The sequence below is a fragment of the Hipposideros armiger genome, unplaced genomic scaffold (assembly GCF_001890085.2).
Source record: "Hipposideros armiger isolate ML-2016 unplaced genomic scaffold, ASM189008v1 scaffold_363, whole genome shotgun sequence".
In the NCBI taxonomy this organism is placed as follows: Eukaryota; Metazoa; Chordata; class Mammalia; order Chiroptera; family Hipposideridae; genus Hipposideros; species Hipposideros armiger.
The window spans coordinates 1,758,558-1,768,308 of record NW_017731713.1 but is presented as its reverse complement, the minus strand read 5'-3'; the positions used below and the strand labels follow the sequence as shown (position 1 = coordinate 1,768,308).

The 9,751-nt window shown below is 38.9% G+C and overlaps 1 pseudogene; it reads right to left on the bottom strand.

Moving 5' to 3' along the window:
- Nucleotides 1–1,053: 1,053 nt before the first annotated feature.
- Nucleotides 1,054–1,792, bottom strand: LOC109393087 (60S ribosomal protein L7-like; annotated as a pseudogene).
- Between the last annotated feature and the right edge of the window lie 7,959 nt (nucleotides 1,793–9,751).

Genomic DNA, 9,751 nt, shown 5'->3' with positions numbered 1-9,751 from the left:
TTCTCTTCTTCCCTACATTCCCCTGTTCTCATGGCAATCTCTTTCCAGCTTGGAAAATTCACCTCCCAATATGTCTCTGGCCCAGGTGCTTGGTTGATGTCCACAAATCCTCCTTCACTTTGCCTTTTCTGGCTATGTTGCCTGACTTCTCCTTCAGATTTGGGTTACTGGTAATTCATAGCCAGAAACATCCCACTCACACTTCCTCAGGGCCAACTATCTGCTTGAATGTCCAGGAAGAGAGGGGAAAACGTACATAGAAAAAAGAAAAAGCATAGGTTAATAACTTCAAATATTATCCTACCACAATCTTCTTCTAGCAAATCTTTGGACAGTGACACCCACATGCAAATTGGTGCCCAGGTCTGTGGGTGGGGTAAAGAGAGAAGCATGAATACCTGCTGAATTTCTTGACTCATCTGGAAGCTTCTGCTCATCCCTATAGTAGATGCACCTTCATCCATCAATAACCTTCTGCTGCTGTCCTTCTTCCCACCCTTGGAAGTTGAGCTTGGCATAGGTAAGGGCAGAACTTCTGAAGCAGGATGTTATTGCACAGTTGCACGCAACTGGGAAGAGAGTTGCTCTAGTCAACCTAAAGACTACTGAAGAGGGGAGAGTGGCTGCCAGTAACTGCAGGCAACTTGGGTGGTCCAGCCATTCTCCTCCTCATCAGTTAGCATCCTGCTCCAAACCTCTGTGCTCAAAAAGTCAGAGGAAGCCCCCTGTTCCCATTTAGGGTGGCGATAATGAGGAGGCTGCCATATTGGTGTTCAGCTCTCCTCTCACTCCGCATCCATCTTTGTGTCTTCCCTTTTATAACAAATGAATAAATAAGTGAATGAGAAGTAAATAGTTCCCCCCCATACTTCCCTTAAGTAACAAATATGAAGAATTGGGTGTGTGCTTGTCCCATTTTCTCCTTGGTCAATACCTGTTTTTCTTTTGGGGGGTGGGTTGTTTTTTGTTTTTTTTTTTCGCTTTACATTTCAATGTGAAAGCAGTCACTGTTCATTATCTGACCAGATTGTAAAAATAATTATCATAGACACCTTAGTTCATCTTTCTAATAAGCCAGTTGATTTGGTATTTCCTATTGCCAACATCTCCACCTTCTACAAAATTCATGGTCTTTTTCTTCATTCTCCCTTGAGGACAAGATAATTTGAAGGGCCAGCTGAAGTTGTTTGCTTCTTTGAAGCACTTTCCAACAGTACAGATCTCATGAATGAGATCCTCTGTGCAGATAATGCCACATTTACCAAGAGATCCAGCAATCATTGTGTTATCTACCAATGCAATTAGCTTCTTGTTGATTTTGCCATAACCATGCTTGTAGATCAATTCATTTTCTGATGTCAGGTCCAGTTACCTCAATGCAATATATGGCTCCACAATCCTCAGCATGTTAGTTAAAGCCTTGTTGAGCTTCACAAAGGTACCACTGCAGAGCTGGCGGAGGTGAAGAAGCTGCAGCAGCTTTCCAACTTTTGGGGTCACACCTTTACTACGGGTCCTGATGACAAATGCCAGTTTGGGCTCCGCAAGTACATAGAAGTGGCCAGCCCTTCTTGCCGTCCTAGCCATTCTTGTCTTGGTTCTGTACATCTGCCTGTATCCTTGTGATGGTGCCTACTTTCTTCATAGATCAGCTTCGTCCTTGCCTTTCACAGCATCCTTTGGGCAAACTTCTTTCTTGTACGCTTATCTTCAGCTCTTCAACATTCCTTCACTTTTTCTTAAGGATTCAGGTACAGCAAGAACTGTTTTTCTTCTTTTCTATACCCTCCATAGTTCCAGCAGGAAAAGAGCACAAAGCCTGTTTTTTGGTTTTGACTTTAACAGGTTGATATAATTCACTTTACTTTAAATTTGCTTTTATTCATCTCACTGTATATTGTGAACACCACTCCCATTTGGGACATTTAAATATCCCAATATATCATTTTCCATTGTGTAGGTATGTGTGTGTGTGTGTGTGTGTGTGTGTGTGCGCACGCACGCACACGTGTGCCACAATTTATTCAGTTTCCTATTCATGGGCAGTTAGATTGTTTATGGTTTTTTGACATGAAAAACAATGCTACAAGTAGCATTCTTCTGCCTCTATATGTTCTTTATCAAATGTGATTTTTTAAAATGTAAGTTAGAATGCTAGAGCCAAAATTGCTGCATAATATATATTAGTTTTAATTCAAATAATTGCTGCTGCATTTATTTTCTAAAACAGTTCAGGAATTCACACAACTACCACCAAAGTAAGGGAGCATTTATATCCCTGAGTATTTGCCAGCAATGGTTGGTATCACTTGTTTAAAACATTTACCAATCTAACAGGTGAAAAAAAAATAGCATCTCATTATTTTTTTCCAATTCAGTGTCCTAAGGCACAGGCAAAGATGTAAATTCCAAGCAAAGAGAAGAATGCCTGAGGACCTGAAATTCTTAGTTGCATGGCCTGTACGTCTTTCTCCACCTGACCCTGGTTTGAGACCTACATTCCTCTTTACAGAGGTCTGAGAAAGTTGGAAATAACCAGTGTTTCCTGAATGGTGTTTTCTTTCAGCTCAACAGAATTATGTCAACTGTTATTACAAGGAAAGGCCATCAACTCACCAGCTTAAAAAGGAAAAGGTGTGTCTGCCGGCTAAAATAAACAAAAGGGCAAAACACATAGAAACAGTTTTAAAACCTAACGGTTACAATAGTACTGAGGAAGCTGGTAGGACAAAGCCAAGCTCAGGGCTTATAAACGCAGGTGTCTCCCGAACTTTCACAGCCTAGTTTGGTAAATTAACCATACAACAGCCAAGAAAAAGTCTGATAGTGACAATGATATTAAAAGAGGGTTTCAAAAGTGTATGAACTGTGGTCCTACTTTTCGTCCCACTTGATACCAATGATTCCAGAGCTATTCATGACTAATGAAAGAGTGACCGAGCATAAATTAAATAACACACTAATTAATGTATGGACACACCTGACTTCATGGTACATCGAAGCAGAAATTGATGCAATTGTAAAAACTTTAATGCGGCTTAATTTTAAGTCAAAGTCTGTGAGAAAATATTCTTCGTAAGTGGCAAGTGATTCAATTCCAATTAAAAACAGTCCTGTTAGTTGATAGGGGTAATAAATTGGTTTTTAGAGGATGTGAACGTCATTTAAACATTCCAAATCATATCGATGGCATATTGAGGGAGAGAAAAGACTGAAGAGAAATTAGGGCACAGGGACAGCCCTTTCCACAGTCACTGAAAGAAGCAGAAGTTCTGGCGGAAGATCTTAAGGCAGCTCAGAAATAAAAGTGTTCTACCTAAAACATAACATAGTTTTTGGTGGCCTATTGGATAGAACCTACTGTCAGAGATCAGAGCAGAAATAGGGGACTACTCTGTAAAAGAGAAAGAAAATCACTAATGAAGAGATATCGATGGAAAATGCTGTGTAGAGAGACATTATTGCTAGAATAGCATGTGCGTGGTTCTACTTGCTTCTCACATGGTGTTACGATGTTTATGGATATACATGTCAATCTCACCTGTTGGACTATATAAGCTTACAGGCAGGAGACTCTTGTATTCATTTTTGTAAGGCCCAAATCTAGCACAGTGTCAGGTGCAGAGTACATGCTCCAGGAATGCTGACCGTAGACATGGAAATGTGCAGAATTCTAAACCACTGGAAATACTGATGTAGTTACTGTATATCTGTTGCTACATCCAGGCTATGGGCTGAATCCTATTCCCACCCAAAATTCATGTGTTGAGGCGTTAACCCCCACTGTGATTTTATTTGGAGATGGGGCTCTTCAGAGGTAATTAAGGTTAAATGTTGTCATACAAAAGGAGTCCTGGATAAATACCTAAGAGCGGAAAACCCAAGACATGAATTAAAAAAAAAATATATGCACCTCTATGTTCACTGCAGTGCTAGTCACAATAGCCATGACTTGGAAACAACCGAAATGCCCATCGGTAGACGACTGGATTAAGAAACTATGGTATATTTACACAATGGAGTATTACTCCGCTATAAAGAAAAATGAAATCATACCATTTGCAATGATATGGATGGACCTAGAGAACATTATGCTAAGTGAAATAAGTCAGAGAAAGACAAATACCATACGATCTCACTTATATGTGGAATCTAAAAACTGAATAAATGAGAAATGTAAACAGAAATAGTCTCAGAGACACAGAGAAAAAACTGAGGGTTGTTAGTTGGGAGGGGGTGGGGATGAAGGAGAAGGGGAAGGGACGAGATAGTACAAATTGGTAACTACAATATGGCCTCAGGGATAGAAAAGACAGTCTGGGGAATATAATCAATAATGTTGTAAATATTTTTTTAGGGGGCCAGATGGACTCATGTCTTGTTAGGGAGACCACTTCACAGACGGTGTAGAGGCCTGACCACTGCACTGTACATCTGAAGCTGATGTTGAATAGTATTGTATGTCGACTATAATTATGTATACATATAGTCACGGGACGTGGAGTAGAGTGTGAGAATGGAGTCAATAGAATTGTAATAGATAAGCATGATATCGGGGGTGGGAGGGCAGTGGATGGGGGGAGAAGGGTTGATCCTTTGTAAGCGGTGAAAAGGATAATTATTGCATTGTTTTGTACACCTGAAACTAATAATAAATAAATAAATAAATAAATAAATAAATAAAGAGTGGAGTCCTGATTCAATAGGATTGATGACCTTATAAGAAGAGGAAGAGAGAGAAATGTCTCTCTACATAGACTACCAAAGAAAACTATATGAGCACACATGGAGAGGTGGCCAGGAAAAGAGCCCTCTCAGCAGGAATGGAATTGGCATCTTGATCTTGATCTGCCAGTCTCCAAACTGTGAGAAAATAAATTTCTGTTATTTAAGCCACCCAGTCTACTGTATTTTGTTAGGGCAACCAAAGCCAACTAAGATAATCAATAACCCAGTACAATTTCTGATGCTTTTCATTGGTTTCATAACAATGGACTAAACCAAAGAAAAATGGCTTTTTTAAAGTCATAATGATGATCCAAGAATGAATTTTAGTACAATATTTGATGTGTATGAATTTAAAAGTGACTGAAAGCTTGAGAATAGTATGTAACAACGTAGAAGAGAGGGGGGAAATTAAAATATGAGTTGTAAATTACTTTTAAAACACAAAAAATTTGGTCTATGTGGAAACTTTTATGCAGTCTGTATCTCCTTTGACAGAAGACTCTTTGATTAAGTTTGATTAAATTTAATAAAGTTTGAGAACCATTTTAACCTAATGTAAATGCCCCATTCTCTTCTTAGACTTCATCAACAAAGGTTGCATAAGTGTTTATCTTAAACTATAGCAAGTCCTCAAATAATGTTGTTTAGTTCAACATTGGTTCCTTATAAAGTTAATGAGATGCCATAGGAATCTAACTCTTGTTTATATCTATTAGCCTACAGTAAAATTGGTTTCCTTATACATCATTTCGCTTAAAGTCACAGAACCTATTGAGGACATTCCATGAGGGCTTACTGTACCATAGTACCCCCTTATCTGCAGTTTTGCTTTCCTTGGTTTCAGTTACCCAGAGTCAACTGCTTTATGAAAATATTACATGTAAAATTCCAGGAATAAATACTTTATTAGTTTAAGTTTTGCACTGTTCTGAGTAGCATGACGAAATCTCAAGCATCCGGCTTCATCCCACCAGGGACGTGAATCATCCCTGTGCCCAGCACAGCCATACTGTACATGCTCCCAGCTCATGTGTTGCTTAGTAGCTGGTAGCCATATAGGTTATCAGATCGTTATCAGGTATTTTGAGAGAGAGAGGGAGAGAGAGAGATCCACATAACTTTTATTACAGTACATTGTCATGTGCTCTTTTGTGCTAATTATTGTTGCTAATCTCTTACTGTGCCTAATTTATAAACTAAACTTTATTATATGTATGAATGTGTAGGGGGAAAAAAGTACATATAGGGTTCAGTACTATCCAGGGTTTCAGGCAACGACGGGGGGGTATTGGAATACATTCCCTGAGGATAAGGGGGACTACTGTATAGCCTCAGCACATTTTCCAAATTGGAGAAAGGAAACCCAGTGTTCCTTAGAAAGCATAGGGTCCCACCAAAAAAAGAAATGTCAGTTACTTCTCATGTTTGTCTCATGATATGACATATTTTATGTAAAGTTGGTCATCAGAAATTTGCAAACCAAAATTAGCCTGATAACAGTTTGCAACTTCACCCTCACTATGGATTCCTTGAATGAAAGTTGCCTTTATGGAGTAAAGAGATTAACTGACAAATGGGACACATGCTTGACACATTTACCATTATGATGCCTGAAATGAACATACTAGTGTAGATTTAGAAATCCAGATCTAAGCTACTTTCTCAAGTTTACCAACATTTAAAACAATAATTAGAAGCTTGTTCTAAGCACAAGAATGCTTGATATTTTCCCAAAAATGCGAGCAACTTAAGTAGGACAGTGGTTTGGTTCTTCTGATGGTAATGACTTTTTATTTTATTTTCACTTTTTTTTCCTTCAAAATTTGGATTTACTTCCCCCAGTTCATGGCCCAAAGACAGCGGTAATTTCTAGGGCATACGGACATATCTGTCATCATTATCTTCCAAACAACTTTAAGAATTGTCACAGAAATACGTGAACTGTTGAAAATTGAAACTCTAAAATGTTTCTTATACTTTCCCCTATACTTTCTATGCTTTTTATTGGTAATTATGAGCCTCATGAATTGAATGTTACTTTTCCCTCATAAGGAAAACTTTGAAAGCAAAATTCTGAGTTTTATTCTTTATTATATGATTTCATTCTACAATATATGTTCAAATTGATTTTCCATGCTGTGTAGTATTGCACCATGTAAAGAGCATTTGTAACTAGGTCAACATACAGTGTTTCTAGGCACCACCAAGGAAAAAACTCCGTTATACTCATATTCGAATATTACCAGAGTAACAGGACTAAATGACTCATTGGGTCCTTGGTTAGAGGGCTCAGTGCTGCAGCAAGTGGGGCTAAATTGAGGGCTCAGAAGACTGATGCAGTAGTGAAAGTCTCTTTGAGAGGTCATAAGTGACTCTCTTCCAAAACACAAAAGCATCAAATAGGAGAATGTGTGTGATGAAAAGAAAAGAAAATATGGAAAGCATAGGAGAAAAAAAATCTAAGGCCCCTCCTCCTCTCTGAGAATGCACATGGAGGCTGATTATCATCCATAAGTCTTAAAGGAAGCAAAGGAAGCTGGTCCCCACAACAATACCTGGTCCTGCATGATCTAGAAAGGTAAAAGGATAACCTACTGCTGCCCTACAGGGCTAGATAGAGCCACCAGTGTGAGAATGACACAGGGACATTTGCAAGAGACACAGGAATCCAAAAAGGGAGAATTTGTAAATCTTCTGTCATTATGCCTGAGAAAAAGAACTTTCAAAAACATCAAGGGGCCGGCCGAGTGGCTCAGTTGGTTAAGAGCTCACCCAAGAGTGCGATCTCTGAGCAACAGCGGTTCGATGCCCGGCCTGAGCTGAGCTGCCGCTGAGCTGCCAACAGGTGGCACGATGGCTCAGCTAAAATAAATTAATTAATTAAATTAAATAAAAAATTTTTTAAAAGATCAAGAATTTGGTGGCATGAAAAAGAGGAACTCTCTGTTTCATATGCAAGAAAGACATAATATGGTGTCCTATATTGTTTTATTCGTTCAGTCAGTACTTATCATGGCTTCCTGGGAATGAAATACTAGAAAAGGATACAACACTGAACAAGCACCTGATTCCTGTCCTCATACAGCTCACAATCTAATGAACAGAGTCCACACTCACCTGCCTTTCCTCCTTTCCTGCCTCTTTTACTGCTTCTTCCATATCTCCGGACCTCTAGATTCAGGAGGGTTCCAGAGCTCAGTCCCTGGGCTGCTTCTCTCTTTTATCCGCATGCTTCCTCTTCAGGGGTCGGCAAACTTTTGAGACGGAAGAGCCGCCAGTGGTCAGCAAACTATGGCTCGCGAGCCTCTGAAGTAAAGTTGAAAATGAAAATAAAACAAAACTATCATAATTTCATTTATAAAATTTTTAAAGGATATTATTCACATAATGATGATTATGTAAAAATATATTTATGGCTCTTAAATAATTTTTAAATTGCTGTGAGGGACAGGATTGGCTCTTCCAGGGGTTGGCAAACTTTTGAGCCAGAACGTACCCAAAGAGCCGCATGTGGCTCGTGAGCTGCAGTTTGCCGACCCCTGCTCTAGCTGATCTCATCCAGTCTCAAGGCTATAAGTACTAGCCACACAATAATGGCTCCTAAATTTGCATCTCCAATCTGCACCTCTCCTCTAAATTTCAAATCCCTGCCCAACAAATCCACTTGAAAGGCATTTCAAACAAGATGACTAAAGCTGATAACCACCTAGGTGTCCTTCTCCAGTCTCCCCCATCAAATATAATGTCAACCCCTCCTTTCAGTTATCAGCCAAAAACTCTAGGCATCATCCTCGATGACTTTCCTTCTCTACACTCTACACAAAAACTGTCACCAAATTCTACTTCCTCCATCTTCAGAATTGTCTAGAATCTAGCTGTCTATTACACATGAACCCAGTTCAAGGCGATTATTTTTGCCTGTATCATTGTAATCGCCTCCTAATTATCTTCCCTGTTTTCTTTAATGAGAGGACAAGGTAAAGAAAGGAAATACCAGTGAGTGGGGAAAAGGATGAGCAAAGACCTAGAGGTGCGAAATGGTGAAGAGGAACAATTATAAAAATCCCAGAGGGTTGTAAGTGAAGGGTAAATGAGGATGAGAATGCCAAATTGATTATTTGTAGGTTATTCTTTAGACCAGTGTTTTTCAACCTCAGCACTATAGACATTTTGGGCCAGATAAATTTTTAGGGAACTAAAATTTGTGCATCGTAAGATGCTTAACAGCATCCTGGGCCTCCCCTGCCCGAGTTCTGATGATCAAATATATCTGCAGATATTGTCAAATGACCCCCAGGAGGCAAAATCACCCCAGTCGAGAAAAACATTTTAACATAAGAGAGTCATTGAAGATTTGAAATACAGGATGACATTTTAAAAACTAAAATCAAGCAAGATTAAACTGGCAAGACTTCATATGTTAACTGGGTAGAGTAGGTGAGAGAAAAGTTAACATACTTTTGCAATATTTCTAATCAAAGATAGTAGGGTTCTGAAATATAGAAGAGGTCATGGAATTGGATATGAGAAATTAAATTATATTTACTTGTGGAAGGGGATATTCATGATGGATATAGAATCAAACATGTTTATCAACATTTGTTGTTTTGACAAGAAACAGAAAAAAAATGGGAATCAAAGATGACCTTGCTGTGGTATGCCTAAGGGACAAGGTAGTGACAATATGGGAAATAATGATTGAAGCAGATCGAAAATGGGAGATGAGAAATCCAGTTCTTTGAACTGCTAAATAAAACATGTTAGAAAGATATCCAGATAGAAATGTCAAGCCAGAACTGGGAAAATTGAGACTGAACTTGAGAGCACAATTCAGGAGTGTAAACATAGATTTAAAAGCCATTTACATGGAAATGTAGAGTTGAACTCATGGGGTTAGATTGCCTAGAACAAGAGCTCAAAGTAGAGAGAAAAGGAAGCAGCCAAGGGCAGATGCTCCTGGGACACCTACATCTAAGTGGGTATCATATATGAAGAAAGAAAAAAGAGTAGTTGGAGCAGCATA